Raw genomic sequence first — 20,232 nt, forward strand, 5'->3', positions numbered from 1 at the left:
ATTAGCAAAAATATCCATATAAAGTCATCAGAACAATCATTAGCACATTGTACTCCATAAATGTAAGCTGCTGTTGCCATCACTAATACTTGGGTCACTGCCACTTTGTAAATTTAATTAAAAGAAAACTATATAAGCATTATAATTAACTTTTCATTGGTCATGTAAAGGAATATTCATGGCCTCTAGATTATTTATGTGAATTTTATTTATTGCTAAGCATAGAAATGATCCTGAATAAAAAATTATAGCTAATATAATGTCAGCAAGCAAGCATTTAACACACATATTTCAATAGTATGTAGTAGTTATAAGCTCAGATTAAATGGAAGAATATACATTTGTGTATTCTGTTTTTATTTGCCAGTTCCTTTATCCTATGACTTGTTTATTGGGTGTTGGTCCTGCAGGAGAAATTAGAAGATCAAAAATGGTGTAATTTATTCAGAATATATTCTTAGAGTTAAATCAACTGTTATTTTATTCATCCTTTTGTTGTATTAACATCCCAGGGGCACTAAGTGACCCTAATGGTGATCTGCTCAATAAATAAACCATTTATTGGAAACAGAAGTCTGGAAACTAAACCCCCCTGGCAGCTAATAGCCTGTTTTCCAAATGAAATTCTGTCAAATGCAAATAACCCATCCCTTTCCACAGGCAACAGCATAACTTGTAGTGTTACAGAGTCCCTACTTATGAACTAAACAAACAGACGGCTCTCGAAGGTAGAAATCATTTTCCTATGCTTACAGACATCACAGCAAAAATTTTAAATATTCGGCTACTATTGATGCCCTAGCTTGCTTTATGCGTTTCTCTAAATCAGTCCCTAGTTTACAATTATATTACCTATAGTTGTCCTTTCAAAGTATGTTATTGCAATTTGCATAAAAAAAATCTAGTTGTAAATGTGTGTTTTAATGTATATTTTAAATCCTAGTGATGATTCAAAGATACCTGTCACAGAATACAAAAGATCCTTGATTTTTTGTAAATCATGTGCACACATGCATACACACAGCTTTAGAGGATTTGGTGCTTTTGATTCATCACATATGTAATAGGTGATAGAACTCTTTTTACTCTAGTGAAAATGAACCTGAAAAGGAAGTGAGTTGTTATTGCTGGTGATGGAAATAAGGAGAAAGTAAATAAATCTTTACAAAAAAACTTCTTAGAAAACAGAAATTTGGCTAGATTAAGACCAGGCTGTCAAATTTAGTGGTGGCTTGGCTCTATATCATAAGCAAGTCCACTATTTGTTTTATGTGGAAATATAAAAATAAGAATCATAAAATTATTTTAGTGAGTGCCCCAGGGAGAATTTATTTTTATAGCTTCATAAGAACAAACATCTAGAGCTGTTATTATAAAATCAATAAATGTGTAATGAGGCACTTTAACTTTTTTTTCTGAGACATTTTAACGTTTTACTTTACTTAAGATAGTAATATTTAAAAATTTGGAGATTCTTCACAGCCTTAGCATATAAACCCTGGAATGTTAATATTTGTTTAGCAAAGAAATAATCATTGCCTACTGGTCTCTCACTCTCTAATATATATGAGTCAATCTGTAAGCCGAGATATATGGAGTGTGATCCGGATTTGGTTGAAGTATCACCAACATGAAACCTGCATCTCCGGCACAGAAGGCGAGAATTCTGCCACTGAGGCTCCGTGGCACCACCCTAAAGTCAGCTTTTTCTTAAAAACTCTAATTTACTTTTGTAGTTATGAATTTTTAACCAATTTTTCAATTTCATTTTTAGAATACATTGAAAATGAAATAAAGTGTCAGTTTAATTAAACAATAGTATTTAATAGCTCAACATTAGGCACTAATTTTTCACCTCATTTTAGAGATATTTTACAGAAATACAATAGAGGGACATCATATTTCTTTCTTTTTTACGTTCGTAAATGCATATTTATTGGAGACATATTAATTTATTGACTGATATTAGTCAAAACATTTTTCTGACCAGCATCTAATTTTATTTTCTTTACAAATTAACGATACAAGTTTTGCCACTGGGGGTCACTCTTTAGCCATCTTTTCAAAAAATCAGTGATTTGGTGTTGTAACTCGGTAAGTTGGAGTGTGCAGTTTACAGTTTAAAGAAACATGCTGTGGAAAAATCTAAATTTAGTCAGCAGTTCCTAAAGACTAAAATGCCATCCTTGGTAAATTAAGTTATTCCACAGAGCCAATGATTTTTTTTTCTAGCGATTTTATTCAGAGACAGCTAAATAGTGATTATATTCAATATAAACACATGTGTGCTTTAGGAGAGTTAAAATACTTTAGCCGTTTGAGCTAGCCTGTGGGCTGGGTGCTTCTTAAGGTCCCAGAGAACGAGGAAGGCGACCTGGTGCAGTGAAATGGAGGCAGCAGGTCTGAGGATGGAAGAGAGTTGGATTCCCACTGGCTCTCACACTCTCATGCATGAGTGGAGGCTGATAACAGTCCTTACTCTCCACCTTTTCCCTTTGTATAATTAAAGTGGAAGCTTCCATGCTTTCAGTCACCCTTCTAATCCTATATCTATAAGAGTACCTTTCTGTCATATTTTAAAGGTTTCAAATGAAAGAGAAAAAAACTATTTTTACTCTGTCATCTCCATTATATAGCCAAATAGCAAAACAACAAGAGCAAGAACAATTTTTTTTGTTGCACCAAACAGTTTATGGCAGCAAAATGAAGTGCCCTTTACTAGAAGTTGTTATTTTGGGGTGACATAGGGCACAAGGGAGAACCAACGTCCTCGAAGGTATTTATAATGTTTTGCTCAGTTTGGCTTTAATTATTATTGTACCAATTCCTGTTCTTATTTTTCAGCTATTCAGTTGGTGCTGATTGATCCAAAAGAGTAAAGAGTTCCAGCTGAGGAGCTGCGGGATTCTCCTCCTTGTCCAAGGAGACTGTTTCTCATTCTCAGGTGAATCTGTCAGCCTCCATTTTGAAACTCTGTGCATTCTATCTCTAGGGCAAACTTCAAGCCAGGTGTCTGTCTCTTGATCTTGTGCCTCAGATCTGTCAATAATAAACAATAACTAGTATTTGTATTGAGTTCTACAAAGACCAGCACACATTTTATTTTATTTGCTCTTTATAACAACACTTTGAATTGTGGAAGGTGGTATTACCAAATCCTTTTAGAGTTCAGGAAGTGATTTGCCCAGTTTGTAAGTGAACTGGGACTTGAACCCAGATTTTTAGACTACAAATTACATATTCCCTTTTCTTTCCTAAGACCCAGGTTTTTTTTTTTTTTTTAATACAAAAGTTCATTTCACAGACTTGTGTTTGAGGTGCTGGATTAGTAAACTGTCAATATGGCAACTCTCTATCCATCCATTCATTTGTCCATCTGCAAAACATGATTTAGTAGGAGTGCAAGGGTAGAATTCAGTGGTAGAATTCTCAGCTGCCATGTGGGAGACTTGGGTTCAATTCCCAGTCCATGCACTTTCCAAAAAACAAACAAGCAAAACAAACAAACAAGCAAACAAAAATTCAACAAATGGTGCTGCAATAATGGGATACTCATATGGAAAAATAATGAAAAGTGACCACACCATACAGCATACAAAAAAAAAAATAAAATTATTTAGTATTTAAATGTGTCTAGCACATGTTGATCACTGGGAAGACAGAGATAAAATACGTACTCTATGTCCTCAAGGCACTAATGATCTCATGTAAGTGTGCTCATAGTTGTGATCGAGCGAGCGGGAGTAGAGGAAACCCACAGTCCATCAATTCTATTAGCTGTGCTAAGAGCATTGAAAGAGAGAAGTACAGGGAACCATAGGAGTACAGAGAAGTAGATTTTGTCTCAGCCTGAGTTCAAATGGGGTACAGTCAGAAGACAGAAACCCTAAGAAGGTGATATGAAGTGCAGTGGAAGTTATGCACACACCCCGCCCACCTTAACTGTTTTCTGTTATGTCCCCAATAGCAACTCGTATTAAATCCTTTACTGTTATTTTTGTTTGCAACTATCCTCCATGGAATAGGTTCTAATGACATGTCATTCTAAGAAACCCATTTTCGATTCTAATTCCATGATGTCTTTTCTTATCATGTCCTTAGCCATGTACTCTTCTGATAATTCTCTAGATAGTTCCAGTTTTAGTAATGGTGGAGTAACTTTGATCAGTCTAACCCTTTCATAGATGGCATTTATAAACTCTAGATAACATATAAAATTAAGACAAATCTATCTTAAGGCTCTAAAGAGCAGTCAAAATCAGTAAAAGGCTGGAACATATTTGAACCTTAAAATAAATGACACCAAATGGAAAGCTGAATCTATGAGCAATATAAGGAGCCCCAAAGTGGTAAAAATGAGAAGTTAGATCATTTGAATGTGGTCAGCCAGGAGATGGTGCTTGCACTCTTTCTTGTGAAAAACTGTTTCTTCATATTGACGAGAAACTAGAGATCTTTTACACTGTGGTAACACACACAGACCAGTGACCTAGGCTTCACAGATTTTAAAAGATGGTTATGAACTTCTGTCACATTGATGACCCCTCCTTAACAATTTTTCCTCACCTTAAGCTTAGCATCATTGTGATAGAAACAGTGGGGGGAAAATTTTATATCGTCAAAAAGCTTTATTTATACCTAAAATTGTCCCTGGTAAATTGTATTTATTATGGATATTTAAACAAGAAATCTACAACTACTATTTATTTCTAGAAAGGCCCTTCCATTAGGAATTCACAGTTAAAGTCTCAAGAGGGCAGTGAAAAAATCCTTCAGCCACTGCCACGCTGAAATTGGGTGGAAGCTGCATTAGTGAGAATGCTGGGCACTGGCACCCTGCTGTGCCATTCCTGTTGTTTTTCCATCGCTTTACTTTCTCCACTCTGCTTGATTTTGCCTTCCATTGATGACCTTTCCCTCTCATCTAAATCATCTTTGAAACTCAGTTTTGCTAGAAAATATTAAGTAGTTCTTTATAAACGTAAAGAAATGACAACAGGCTGGGTTCAAAATGTTTAATACTTCTGGATTCAAAATGTTTATTGCTTTGGTAAGATCTATGTTAGCAGCATTAAGTACTTGTATTGAAGGCTATTTTTATTTCTCTTACTCTGCATATCAAAGACATGATTTTTATCCCCCTCCTTTTTTCTCTTCCTTCATTCCTTCCTCCAAGCAATAAATATTTATTAAGGGCCAGTCACTTACCAAGGAGTGAGAATGCATCAGTGAACAAAATGGGAAGATACAGGTAAAAAAAAAATCAGAAAAAATGTAATATATCACATGATAAAATCTGTTATTAGGATGAACAAACCAAGGTAAAGGCAGAGTGAATGGTAAAGATGAGAGGGTATGTGATGCTAATTTATAGAGGGTTGTCAGGAAAGTGACATGGATCAGCACCTAAGGGTAATTTAAGGAATGCGCCACGTGGAGACCAGGAAAGAGAGGATTCCAAGCAGAAGGAAGAGCAAGTGCAAAGGTCCTGACATGGGCATTTGCTTGGTGATCTGGAGCAACAGCAATGTGTCCAGTGAATCTAGAGTAGGACAAGTGAGGGGCAGTGGTGGTGGGAACATCTGACAGGTATCTGTAGTCCAGATCAGGTAAGGCATGGATTCTAGGGGATTTAAGCATTTACTCTGAGTAAGATGGAAGATTTTATTATATGCAGACAAATCTTTTGGATAGATTTTTGCTCAACTTTCCAAAATTCCTAAAATTGAATAAAGGTTCTAGTTTCGGTTCTATTGAGATTTATATGCAAATGTGGAAAGAGTTAAACTTGAATGTCTTAACCAAATATGGATAAACAATATGCTAGGTTGGTATGTAATTTCCCAGAAGTAAAAGATAATGACATGCTAACTTGATAAATAACAGCAATATAACCCCACTCCAGCAGTTCTGAAAATGTGTGGGAACACTGGGACACTGTCAATTACTGTTAGGAGTTAGAGTGAAACTTGAAAGTCATTTCTTGATATTTTCTCTTATGGTAAGCATTGTGTATTTAAGCTTTACCAAAATATGTCAAAATGTGCATGGTGTTTAAAATAGTGAACCTGTAAGACCAGTCTGGGTTTGAACTTTTGTTCTGTCACATAATGTGACCTTGGGCAAATTTCCTGTGTCTTTGAATTTCAATTTTTTTATTCTTACCATGGGCATAATAATTTCTAATTCATAGAGGATACATAGATGGCACTTAAACCTTGTTTTATCACACAATGAACATTTAAAATCATTGAAGTTATATTAACTATATTGTTTCTGTTTGTCTTGGTATTGTAACATATTGAACAGACTAAAATAGGTAGTAATATTTGCATTCTGTTGACCATGGCATCTTTGGCTATTAAGTTTTTGGTATTCTCAGGATCTAAGAATCATATGCATACGAATAATACAAAGAAACAAACCCCATAAATGCAAATAATTTAGACTTATAGGTAATGCATATTTTTTACATGTCAACCAACATGAAATTTTAATTTCTGATTACCCAACCTCAGCTCAGTATTACCAGGACTCTGTTTTGTTCAAAGAATGCAGATAGACAATACCTATATGTTCTTGATTCACTCCAGAATATTACTGGTAATAAATGCTCGATAATGATTGTCAAAGTAAGTATTAACTAGAGACAGAGAGAGAGAAAGAGAGGGAGAGAGAGAGAAAGGAGTAGTTTAAAATGTAAAGTGTTTCCAAAATAAGTTTATTACCCAGATAAATATAATTGTTTCTTTGGTGACACATATTGGATTATCCATTCATTTATTGGAAATTTGCTTTATTGCACATTGTGGTTATTTTCCCAGCTAATTTCCCAGTGTGTACCAACCGTGCGGTTCTGGGGTGGGGTGTTGACCAGCACTCAGGGGGCTTGGCTCCAGGGTTTGTTATCTGAGGATGTGCCCTGCTCCTTCTCCCAACAGCTGCTTCCATTAGATTTCCAAAGACAGGGCCCTACAGAGCAGTGGCTCTGTAGGAGGGGAGCAAGACTCAGTCTTCCCATGGAGAGAAGTCAGGGACAGAGTCAGTAGAGTAACTGCTGCTTGCCCAGCTACTGTAGGCTCCCACTCTCCAAAGAATGAAAAGCTGACTGTATCATGGACACATTTATAAACTAGCATCACAAAACTCAATCAACCGATACCAACAACTACATTCCAACTAAATTCATTGGAATGTTACCAATGTTATATTATAGGCTGGATTGTCCTTGGAAAAGCAAAAAATAAAATAAAATAAAATGAAATGGTGCTTTGGTATTTTTTTAGCATTGAAAAATATCTTGAGAACAATTGGAAAAACCACTGGCAAACAGAAAGAAAGGCATGCCGAACTATAAAATCATTATCTATGTTTTCCTTCCCTTTGTTTAATATGCTAAATACAGAATGGTGCTGGGTTCATTGTTACGCTCATTTAACTTAACTTTGTAATGTTGACCAAGAACATTCAGAATAGTGTGTTTTTTGTTTTTCTTTTTCTCCTCCTGGTTAAAGTGTCAGCGGAAGCAAAGGAAGCAAGTTGCTTCTAATCTGAAACTAATCACCTTTAGTGGAAGTAGGAGGGGACTTTGTCTACAAAGAATACAATAGCTAAAGTTATTTTGGTTCTCTTTCTCTGCTTAGTCCTTGAATACTTTCTCCTCTCTCCCATCCTTTCTCCCTCCCTCCCTTTCTCCTTTATCTGTCAAAAGACAAACAGCAAAAAATAAAATAAAAGATAAAATGAAAAGATGGGAAAAAGAGATTGAGTCAAATATAATCTATTTTCAAATTTCTCAGTATTACAAATGTAGGCCTGGTTCATTTTAGTTTAGCTTTTGTGGAGGGAATGATTCATATTCAAGGAGAATATTAAAGTAGAGAGTAGGGGGTAACATTGTTTTATATTTATATATATTGAAAGGAGGCTAACTTTTAAAGGCCACAAAACAGCAATTTTAATGTTCTAAATGTTAAGATTTCAAAGTATTCAATCACTGTCATCAGTCAATTATGCCAATTACAGTAAATAAATTGGCAAAGATTGCCATGCAGTTTTTAAAATAGTGCTTTGGTAAATCAGAAAAATTGCATTTAATGGGAGACAAACTGTTGACAGTTTAACAAAAACAAACAGAAGAGGAAGGACTGGGAGTAAAGGCTAGAAGGAGGGTCCAGGTACTCAGACTTGGTATTTGACAGGGACTGTGGACAAACATGATTTCCCACAGCTCTTCATTGGATTTCAGAACCAGTTGCTTAGTGGTCTGTGGCTTAAATAATGTATATGACTTCAGTCTCCCTGTAGGCAAGGGATGGCTGAGATTCTATATATAGACAGCTAATATCATGGCTAAGGAATTATTCCTCTAAGGAGCTAGGAACAAAAGGTGGAATGAGTAAGCAATTAGTAGGAAAGTTTCTGTTCCTTCAATGTGATTTAAAATTATTGTTAAAATTATGCCTTGAGGCACCGCTGCATGTGTGTGAGTGTGTGGTGGAGGGAATCAGTGGTAGGGACCCAAGTTTCCATGGAAGATTTTTCTACCAAAGCTGTCATGGTTGGCTCAAGACTGAGTAAATGTTATGCCGTGCTTCATTTGTAACTCCTCTCACCGTATTTTCATATTTATATGTATTTAATATGCAAAGTAAGTTATAATAGCAGCAATTTTGAAAAAGACATATTTACTCAAAAAAACCATCTCTTTAGCAATTGCTAAGTTTTGTTTTGTTTTTTCCTTGTTCCTTTAGTCTTGTTCATGTGCACCCATGTAATTTTTAAGTAGTTGTAATCATTTTATGATTACAGTTTTGAATTTAGAATGTTTCTCCTTTAGCATTTGTTTATGAGAGTTATTCCAGGTTCCATTTAGATTTCTTAATGATTTCGTTATTGCTATGCTGCCTGTTTCTGTAGTGTTTGACGATTAGGTTTTATCAATCTTTTATAGTCATAAATAGTACTGATATGTTCACTTTTTTTCTTTGGCATAATTTCTTTAGGTAGACTTAAAGGGAACACATATGCCTAGTTTTTAATAAAAATTGCCATATTTCTTAAAGAACTTATTGATTTTGTCATCAACATAGTATAAGAACAATAGATCCTTCCAAATTTTACTAGCAGCTCTATGTATTATATAGCATTTCAATAACCCCAACTGAATTTGTCATGATGAATGTTGAGTGAGGAAAGGGACTGCCTCAAGTGCTTGGAGACAAAGGAAACAGGATGGATTTATGTCAACAATAATTATATTTCCTAGTTGTGTTATATCCTATAGTAACCACCTATGGGTTATTGGTTTAAAATCTCTTTTCTAGAAATCATCTCCCCATCCATTAACATGGCTGCTTCCATATAATTGTTCCCCACCTGTAAATTGGCCTAAATCTCTCAGTTCTGACTTGTGGGCATCTAAAGCTGTCTTCCAAATATGTATGAATTCCCTGGTGGTTCCTATTCTCAGGGCCTTCTCTGTTCCGAGTTCCTGGTTTTGAGTGTTTTGTCTCTGCATTCTATAGTATTGACCTACATGTGAAAAACAGTCAGTTCTTAGACTTATAGAAAATTTACTTGCTCCAAAATACTGGAGAAAACAATACACTTAATGATGACTGCAGGGGGAGGTACAAAGGCGTTTACATCACATTTTACATTTCCATTTAAAAATTACTCATTTTTTCGATGGGTACACATGGTGATAGCACCATATAAAGTAGTGAAAGATATCCTTGAATATATTCTGAAAATAACTATATAGTAGTTTTTATCATGATTAAGAGAATGTACTGTGAAAATTGAGTTCAAATTTTCATACTACTATGTATAAAATGAGTAACCTTGAGCAAATTAATCCTCAAGGTTTAATTCCACTTCCTCATTGTTCAATTATGGAGAACAGTGTCTGACTCAAAGTGCTTTTTTGAGTATTAAGAGAATTGTAAATGTATATAGTTTTTAGAATAATACCTGGGACGTACTCAACCCATGATAATAGTTAGCTATCATTATTATTGAAAGACAGTTTATTGTTCCTTTTAATTATAAAAATGTAAAATGATGGTCCGATGCATGATTGCATTTCTCTTATGGAAATTTTGTGAATAAGTAGGAAGTTTTTAGTTCAGAGTTCTGTGATGGCCAAACTTAATCCAGGGACAAATTTTAATATAGAGGATGAATGGCCACCCATTCTTGAGACAGTCATCCATAAGTAGCTTATTTCAACCTAGTTTTAGTAGGTGTAGAATTAACAGTGAGGCTGTGGTAATGCTCTTTGCCAAGTACTGAAGGTATAGCTGTTCTGAGTTTTTGATTAAGTGAAAAACTCATGTTTGTAATTTGGTGGCTAAAAGAATATTTCAGATTGAGGAGGTTGATAAAGATTCATATCTTAATACAGACCCTCCACCTCTGTTTGGAAGTGGGCTGAGGGTACCTGTGGGAATGAACAACATTACATATAAAAATAAAATTTGGGGTTTCACCCAGTATCCAGATAAATCAAGACTCACAAATTTTAAACCAGAGAGCAAAGGCACAGTAATTATAGCTTGGAAAGTTTTGAAAGCAGATATAAACAAATTGTTACCTCACCATAAATAAAAGCTCGGTGAAACACTTACAGAATGTTTAACATTGAACAACATTATTATCTTGAATGTGTTCCAAATGTAAGCCAAAGCAACTGATTAGATTTAACATATTGGATGAGCTTATTGATTAAGAACCACTCAAGAGTTAGAGCATAGTAATTTTGGTTATAGAATATTTCAGAGTACCACTTATGTTTAAAATTATTCTGGTGCTGTCTGTAAAATGGATTTTTAAAAGCGATTATGAAATTAGGCAGATAAATTAGAATGTTATAGTTAGGATATAGCTGAGAAGTTTATGACTCAAGGTGAAGCATTTAAGAATTTGTGAATGTCCCTTTAGAGACCCACAGATTCATTCCCAACCCTGATGTTCATATCCTCAAGTTCAGATAATTCCCCTAAGGCATATGGGAAATAAGTTTAAAAGGTCATCAAAGAGGTCTTCTATGTCTTAGCAGAGGATATGTGCCTTGACAGAGACAATGTATATTTTAAAGCAAACCATACACAGCTTGTGAGGGAACTGAATTGGAATCAGAAGGAAGATTTTCCAGTGATCAGCTAGGTGAAAGTTTTTCTGCATTCTGCACAGTTAGGGTTGGCCAAGCTAAACTTGTTTTTGCAATTTTTTTTCTATGATTTTCAGAGCTATAAAAATCCTCTGAAAAAACTATGAAAGTGAACCAGATTCTCTTGAAGCCCAAGTTTCTTGCTGGAAAAAATTAGCAGAAAAACTGTATCATTCGGATTTTTATTTTAACTCCACCTACTCATATTTTAGAAGGAAAGGAATCACAGTCTTTGAAGGTCACATTCCAGAGAATCTACGATACTATAATGAAGAAACTTCTGAGTCAATATATTTACATTGTACACCTGGTAATAATAATGCGTAATATCAACACAAAATATGATCTAGAGGCAGGAGAAGTCATATAGCTTTATATTTATAATTGCCAAAATAACAATTTCTCAACTCAGAGGTTTGTTAAGAAACTGTGAAGGATCTGAGATTTTACCAAATTGCAAACTAAACAGTTAACCTGCCACAGTTTCATGGATCCTGGCAGAAGACATGAGCCTGTTGGGTACACAAAAAGACGTCATTACTCTCTGCACCGCGAGCAGCATGGGTTTCATGTTTGTGTCTGATCCTTTACCCTCCAAGTCCCACAGGGGCAAAGCAGAGGTGCATCTGGGTAGAGTTGTGCATGCAGTGTGTTCGCATCACAGTTGAAGAACCTCAGGTTTAGGAAACCCCAATATTTTATAAGGGGTCTACACACAGACCCGCCCAACCTTTGCTCTGGAGAGAGACATTGTCTTGATGATATTAGACAGCAAGCAAATTTTCCACTATCTCAGAGTGAGGTAATATCTCCATCTTCCAAATGTCCTTCTAATGATAGTCCAAAAATAAGCCATCAATGCCTACGCTCACAAGACATGCAGAAATATGAGAGACCCTTGGAAAATTGTCTTTCAACGATATTTACAAAGAAAGCCATGCAAAATATATTAAATATAACTTGAATTCTGGTAAATTTCTCATCATTGTAAACAAATTATAGCCATTAATGCAATCCTATATCTCATTTAAGTACCTGGGTTGAGAAGTTCAACCACAAAATACATACCACATTTTGTATATGATGTGGGTTAGTGTAAGTTGGAGTCTCCAATCTTTACAAACAGGAACAGACAAGTGTTGTTTTCTGGATCTTTAAAGCAATGGAACAGAGCTCATCAGCTTTCTTTATAGGGAATCCATTCAAGTCCTTCTATTAACTTCTATTCTCCTTACATGATTTTACAGTATATATAGATTTAAGGTTCTGTAGCCTCTGGGAAATGAAGAGGGCACCATAAATGGAGGTAACATGGCATTTTGAATTCCTGCTAGTGAGATTACTGGAAATGACATGTATATATATATATATCCAAAATACCATGTCCTAAGAAGTGGTAGTTTCCAGAGTTATACCTTATATTCCATTCACCGAACTTGGAAAAGACCTTTCAACTGTTTGTAACTTAATGATAAATATTGTTAGCAAAGCATATCTCTATCGGTTCCTAATTGTGAATCTTAGTGTTGTGTTTAATAATCCATACATTTCAGAATTAATCACTCATTAAATTTTGTAGCTTTTGGTGTTTACTTACCTACTGGAATATGGTTAGTCTCGTTTTTTTTTCTATCAACTTTTACCACTGTGTTACATGACTGTAATAATTTCTCTTCTAATATCACCTTCCTCAACCACCTGATCTGACCACTAGGCCAAAGTCATATGCTTTACATTTTTGGCATAGAGTAACTCAAATTAAAATAAATTTTTCTGTAAAGTAATGAAATATGAGTAGTAAAATAAATGGAGCTATTGTTTCTTTGAACGTCAACTTGAAAACTTTGGTAAGACATGGTAATGGAAGTTACCAAAAAGAATTGTTGTCAAATTAAAATTGAGTAAGTCACATGTAAAAGATTAGAAAAAAGAAAAATGAGTCAGAAAGATTTTTAAAATGCTTGTATTTATATTACTTACAATTAATTTAAATGATCTTATTGATCTTGATTTGTCATCTCTACTGCAAATATTTTCCACATCTTGTTGATTTTTAAATTTTTATGCTGTTTTAAATTTCAGTCTTACTGTTTCAATGCCATATTTTTTAAAAACTCAGGAAACATTTAGATTATTAAAGAGGGGTTGTTCATAACTAACTAGAAGTAAATCAAGCACTCCCCAAAACTACTTGATTAGAATTTATGAGTTTTAAGACCTGTCATAAAAAACTAAAGAAAATGATGACTGATTATGACCTTGCTATAGTAAGATGCAGCCTTTTCATAACCATAGTATGAAATGTGGTTACCTTTTTGAAAAATAAACTCAATGCATTACATTTATTTATTTTTGTCATTCAACCATCCAAACAAACCCCAACTAGGAGAAGCTTTATTTTTGGTATGGGATTGTGTTACATCTTTCAGTTGTCTGTGTGAATTTCCAAAAAGATCATCAGTATTTTTACAAAAAAAGCAACAAAATAAAACAAAGCAGAAAGAAACAAAGATCTTCGCTGCACTGATTACAAGAATAAATGAATTGTAGAATATATTTTCCAATTATCTCAGCAGAGATTAAATCTTAGCAGAAATGTAATCTATTTTATCACAAGAACAGTGAGTGAACCATATATAGATATACTATATTACACAGAACAAATCATATATTATGCTATAAAATTTTAGGGCATCTTTGAGGCAGGATATATGCAAATTTATTTGATAAAAAAGAGGAAATGAATACTAGGAGAACTAAAGAATTTACTGAGTGTTCCTAATTTTAATATGGCAGAAATTTTTTGAAAAAGAGGCTTTTCAAAGTATACTATCTTTTTCTAATACTTACATGGAATCTCAGAAATAGTTACAGGGAGTTGTTGTTATGTATTTCAAGTGAGAATGCATTTTCTAAATGTTTTCTACCAATTTTTTTCATGATTTGCTTTTCCTCTTATTTGACCTGACCCCATCCCCTGCTGCTGCACTGCTCTGGCATTTCTTTTTTTCTACTCAGACATTTAATATGCAAATGCATGAGATTACCCTTAAGAGGAGTTTACTGTCATCTCTTATTTTCATGGCCTCAATTATTGCTCCATCTTTGCTCCGGCTCCTACAATTTGGGATGAAACAGCCGCTGCAGCTACCTGAAACCTAGTTTAGGATATTAGTGTGAGAGCTTTTGAGACAGAAGTAGAGAATATGTGTAAAAAAAATAATGAAGGGACATTACTTGCTTACCATGCAAGTCCACTCATTTACATATGAAATGTATCATACATTATCAGCCAGAAATCAGATTCTGGGCAAGAGGAGAAATAAATGTCAAGAAACAACTAAACGTTGTCTTACCAAAAAATGATTATCTGGTGAACTGAGATTTTACATAAGGAAAAATGCACAATTGAATAAATTTTAACAAATGTCTATGGACAGGTATCACACACCCTGAACAAAATATAGCATGTATTCATTAACCCAGAAAGTTACATAGCATACCCTTCCAGGGAATATCCATTCTTCCAGTAATCTTTGTTCTTATATTTATTGCACTAAATTGTTTGTCTGTTCTTGAACTTCATATAAATAAACTATGCAGTTTACATTATTTTTCATCTATTTCTTTCATTCAATATAACATTTTTATATTTATAGGTGATATTGTGTATGTCAATAGTTTGTTTCTTTTTACTACCGAGTAGTACTTTACTGTGTAGATATACCAGAGTTGTTTATCCATTCTCAGGTGATGAATATTTTTGTGCTTCAGATTTTGGCTATTATGAACAAAGCTCCTGTTATTGTTTTTGTACAGTATTTTTGTGGATATATTTACTTCTTTTGGATAAATATACAAGAGTGAAATTTCTGGACTGTACAGGGCAAGTATATGTTTAAAAAACTCTCACCAGAAATGTATGAGAGGTCCAGTTGCGTTGCATGCTTGTCAACATTGGTATTGTCAGTCTTATGACCTTTAGCCATTGCAGTGGGTATGAAGTGGCATCTCATTGTGGTTGCCACTTCATACCCACTTCATACCCTGAGGCCCAATGATACTGAGCAGGTTTTCATGTGCTCACTGGTCATTCATATATATCATCTTTGGTGAAGTATCTGATTGGCCAAAATTAATTTTAGCTGATTATTAACATGGGTTGTTCATCTTTTCATTATGACTTTGTGTAAGTTCTTTATATATCTTGGATTTGTCTTTTCTAACATATACAAATTTTATGAATATTTTCTTTAACTTGTGGCTTACCTATTTATTTTCATACCAGAACCCCTTGAAGAACAGAAGATTTTGTTTCTGATGAAGAGCTTATGAAGAGATAAGATAAAACATCTAAGATTGTTGTTCTATCTCAGGAACAAGTTGTTTAAAGCTTTGACTATGCTAATGGCTATGCTTCATTGCTATGAAACAAAGTACAAAATAGATGTGGTTATGTGGTGTGGAAAAATGATATGGTCAAAATTTTAAAAGGAAGGAGCTATTTATTATGTTTTATTTATTATGTTATATTTATTATGTTGTATTCAAAGTGGTGATACTAAACCATTGGATTTTCATAGACCAGGTCTTTTGTGGACAGGAGTCAGCTTTACAAGAGCTGATTAGGTATATTTCTTCCACACTCTATGTTCAGTGATATCAAGTTGATAGTTTTAAATTGGGCAGAGGTAGCAATCACTCTATGGAAATTAGCAAATGCATTTGTCCTTGTTTGCCTGAGCTGCTAACACAAATTCCACACAATGTGTTGGCTTAAACAAAGGAAATTAGAAGAAGTCCAAAATCAAGATATTGATTTCTTGAAAGTTTTGATTTCTCACCCAAAACTATAGCATTCTGGTGCTGGCTGTTTCCAGTCCTTAGGGTTCCTTGGTCGTTATCTTTGCCTCTCATCAAATGGTGATGTCCTTTCCTTTTTGGCTTCAGTAACTTTCCGATCTTTATAAATTCTCCAGTAATCCACAATAAGACCCACCTCATTCAATTGGGCCACACCTCAGCTAAAAACAGCATCTTCAAGAAGTCCTATTGACAACGGGTTCATACTTATACAGGAATGTGGATTACGATTAATGTGTGTTTGGGGGTACATAATTCAACCTACTGCAGAAACATATCAGTCTTTTGTCTTTTTTTTAAGTTAGGTTACTAGGACACTACTGGGTCAATAGTATTAAATTGAAATCTTCTAAATTCAGTTGACTCCCCAATTTAAAAAGTTAAACAAAACAAAAAAATATGTAAATTTAATACAATCTTGACTTTTGAATTTTCGGCCTGTGTTTATAGATATTGTTCAAATAGAGTACTTTGAGTATAGATGAAATTGCATTTAGTCATTAAAATGACAAAACAATAATATATCAAATAATTCAGTTAACATGGTTATTAATAATTGTAAAACTACTATATAGTTTACTGATTTTGGCTATAATTGTGTCAACTTGTACATATAGTGAGTTGATAGTTTAAATACCAAGCTAGAGAATACAAGCTAGGATGAACTCGGAAGTGGTCATTTCACTCTCGTGGTTATATTAGGTTGCAGGTGGGCAGATGTCTGCAATAATTAGAGCTAATTATTAGACAATTCATTTTGTCAAATCCTCACCACTTTTGCTTCACACATACTCCTGATAAGTTGCAGATACTATTTGATGATTTTAAGAGCAGATTACTACTTACAATCAGGGACTTTTTTGGGAGACAGAGAAACCTGGGCTGCAATAAAGTTCCTCCATAGGTGTGGAACATAGAGAAAATTACCTAACTTTTTGAATATTCACTTTACTCATTTATAAAATTGGCACAATAGGGCATTGCAATGGTGGTTCTGTGGCAGAATTCTCACCTGCCATGTCAGAGACCCGGGTTCGATCCCTGGTGCCTGCCCAGGCGAAAAAAAAAAATTGGCACAATAGTAAAAACCATTTCATACATTTGTGAAGTGAAATATGCTCTTCTACACTTAATCTTCATGATTCCCCTGGTGCAAGTCTAGTCTCATTATCTGGGAGCTATTATTACTATTATTGTTCTTATTTGAAATGATGCACCCACAATATTCTAGAAGTCTAAACCCTGGATGCTGTTTCTGCATTTCCAGAAAGCACAGAAAGCCTTTGTCACTTGACAGACTTCTGCAATATAAACTTATTTCTTTAATTTTTACAATAGCTTTATTGAGATGTAATTTGTATACCATAATATCTATCCTTTTAAACTGTACATTTAGTATACTACGTTTCATGCATTTTGTTTTCCATATATTCATAGAGTTGTGCAGTAATCACCACTATCTAATTTTAAATCGTTTCTATCACCCATCCCTGCTATTAGCTATTCCCCATCCCTACCTTTCCAAAGCCCCTGGAAAACACTAATCTACTTTGTGTCTCCATGGATTTTCCTGTTATATACAAATTTTGTATAAATGGGATCATACAATAAATGGTCTTTTGTAAATGGCTTATTTCACTTAATGTAATGTTTTCAGAGTTCATCCATGTTGTAGCATCTTTCAGTACTTCATTAATTTTCATGGCATAATAATGACCCATAGTATGAATACACCACATTTGATTTATTCATTCATCAGTTGATTGTTTCCACTTTTTGGCTATTAGGAATAATGCTGTGGATTCCCCATATATAGGATCATGTCACCTATGAAAGAAATGTTTTATTCCTTCCTTTCCAATCTGCATATCTTTTATTTCTCTTTCTTGCCTAATTTCTCTCAGTATAATGTTCAGTACAATGTCAATTAGAAGGGTTGAGATGAGATATCCTTGTATATCCTTACTATTTAGAATAAAAGAAAAATTCCTGAGACTATTCTACAGTTTTGGCTTAAATGTTTTTATATGAGAAGTTCATAAGCAGCAAACAGTAGGAAAGGAACCCAGGGTTTACTTTGAAGCTGGTATTTCTATGGAGCACACTGCTTTTGGGGACATGGTAGAATGTTGTTTTTTATTGTTTCTGACAATTGTGAAGGACAAGTCTCCCATCCTTTTGAAAAATTGCCTAAATAGTTTGAAGCTATTGTGTACTCCCCAAAAGCCGTGTCCTTTAACCCTCATTCAATATTGCTATATGGGGAGTGCAAAGGTAGTTGAGGGATAGAATTCTCACCTGCCATGCTGGAGATCTGAGTTCTATTCCTGGCCCATGCACTTCCCAAACAAACAAACAAGCAAGCAAACAAACAAATGAAAAACCATACAAACAGAAATTCAAGCAATGGTGCTGCAATAAGGGATATTCACATGGAAAAAGAATGAAATGTGACCCCCACCATACAGCATACAAAAAAAATATTGCTGGATGGAATCCTTTTGATTGTTTCAATGGAGATGTGACCCATCCAGTCGTGAGTGGTAACTTTTGATTAGATGGTTTCCATGGAGATGTGTCTCCACCATTCAAGGTGGGCTTGCTTACTGGAGCCCTTTAAGAGAGAACCATTTTGGAAAAAAAGCATTAGAGCCCAGAGACACACACAGCCAGAGATCTTTGGAGGTGCAGACGAAGAACACCTCAGGGGATTCCTTATGAAACAAGAAGCCAGGAGAGAAAGCTAGACGACGTTGCCATGTGCCTTTCCAGCTCAGAGGTGTTCTAGATCCATCAGTCTTTCTTGAATCAAGCTATCTTCCCTGGATGCATTAGTTTGGATATTTTCATGGCAACTTAATTAGTTCCCCTTTATGAAAGTTATTTCATTTCTGGTATATTGCATTCTGACAGCTTTAATAAACTAAAACTGCCTGACTTTGAGCACATCTTCTTTCCCCTTTGATAGCTGCCACTTCCTGGTTTCTGACAGCCTATACTTCCTTCATCCATTAGTGTGCTCTTAATATTAGGGACCAATTTATTCTTATATCTGAATTTTAAGCTGGGATGTTGCACAAAACTAAGTAGTAAGATTTTGGAGCTTGGTCACTCATGTCTTGGCTGGCAATGAGGTCACCATTACTGTTTATAGGTAGAAGTCCAATTATTTAAGCTGTAACTGTTAGCTCATTGGGATGGTGTGCAAATGGAAGGAAATGTTTCAGGAATTTGAAACTTATGGACAAAATAGTAGCTATAAAGATTCCTCAATGGGTTGTTTATTGTTAAATGCATTAATGCTTTTAATAACGATGAGAGATTGTGGGAAGACAGCAAAGTAGAGAACTCCTATCTTTCCACCAAAACAAGTATTAATTAGGCAGTAACTGTTCAAAACAGTTTTTTGAAGCTCTGAAGGCTGGAAGTATACTGCACAGCATCCAGGGAAGAACAGGAGGAAGATGCAAATAAATGACAGTAAAGAACAATAAATTGCTTTTTCTGCACAGTGGCTTCCAGTGCTCATTCCCCATTCTTGCAGCAGGCTGTCATGGGGTCCAGTCCCTGGCTAGCTCACTGGTGACAGAAAGGAACATGACAAATCCTCTTCCTCAAGAACAGGAATGGGCACAGCTGCTTGCTGATCATGGCTTTTGATTAGCAAATTCAGATCACTAGGGATCTGGTTCTGAGGGCAGCAATTGTTTTAACCTGCCTGTGTTAGTAAGCATTCTCTGGAGAAATAGAACCAAGAGAAGAGATCTGTAAATATGGGATTTATAAGGGTGTCTCATTCAACCATGGGAATAGAAGAGTCCAAGATCCATAGGACAAGCTGTGAAGCTGGCAGGTCGGATGAAGGGTCTGGATGAACTCACCAGGAAAGGCTCATTGGCTGAAGAAGCAGAGAAAGAGTCTCTTTTCCTCCTTAAAAGCCTTCAACAGATTGGATTATCTCACCGTGGGGGACACACCTTAGTTGATCACAGATGTAATCAGCCATAGATACAATCAACTGAATGGTGATTTAATTAACCAGCAGGCAATATTCTTGCTGCAATGGTCAGCAAGACCATTGTCCTTGCCTGACAGGACAACTGGGCGTAATGATTTGGCCAAGCTGACACCAGAACCTAACTATCACACTGCCCCAGACAAAAGTTGTGGCAGCCATTGTTCAACCCACACCCAAC

The 20,232-nt window shown here is 35.1% G+C and overlaps 1 long non-coding RNA gene across 4 annotated transcripts in view; it reads left to right on the forward strand.

Moving 5' to 3' along the window:
* LOC143663197 (uncharacterized) overlaps positions 1-20,232 on the forward strand; it is a 129,126-nt gene that overhangs the window by 35,010 nt on the left and 73,884 nt on the right. For all 4 annotated transcript variants that reach the window (XR_013165860.1, XR_013165858.1, XR_013165861.1 and 1 more), the window contains one exon: positions 2,845-2,944. This is a non-coding gene — a long non-coding RNA (uncharacterized LOC143663197). The remainder of the gene's footprint in view (positions 1-2,844; positions 2,945-20,232) is intronic.

The sequence above is a fragment of the Tamandua tetradactyla genome, chromosome 19 (genome assembly GCF_023851605.1).
Source record: "Tamandua tetradactyla isolate mTamTet1 chromosome 19, mTamTet1.pri, whole genome shotgun sequence".
NCBI classification, from domain to species: Eukaryota; Metazoa; Chordata; class Mammalia; order Pilosa; family Myrmecophagidae; genus Tamandua; species Tamandua tetradactyla.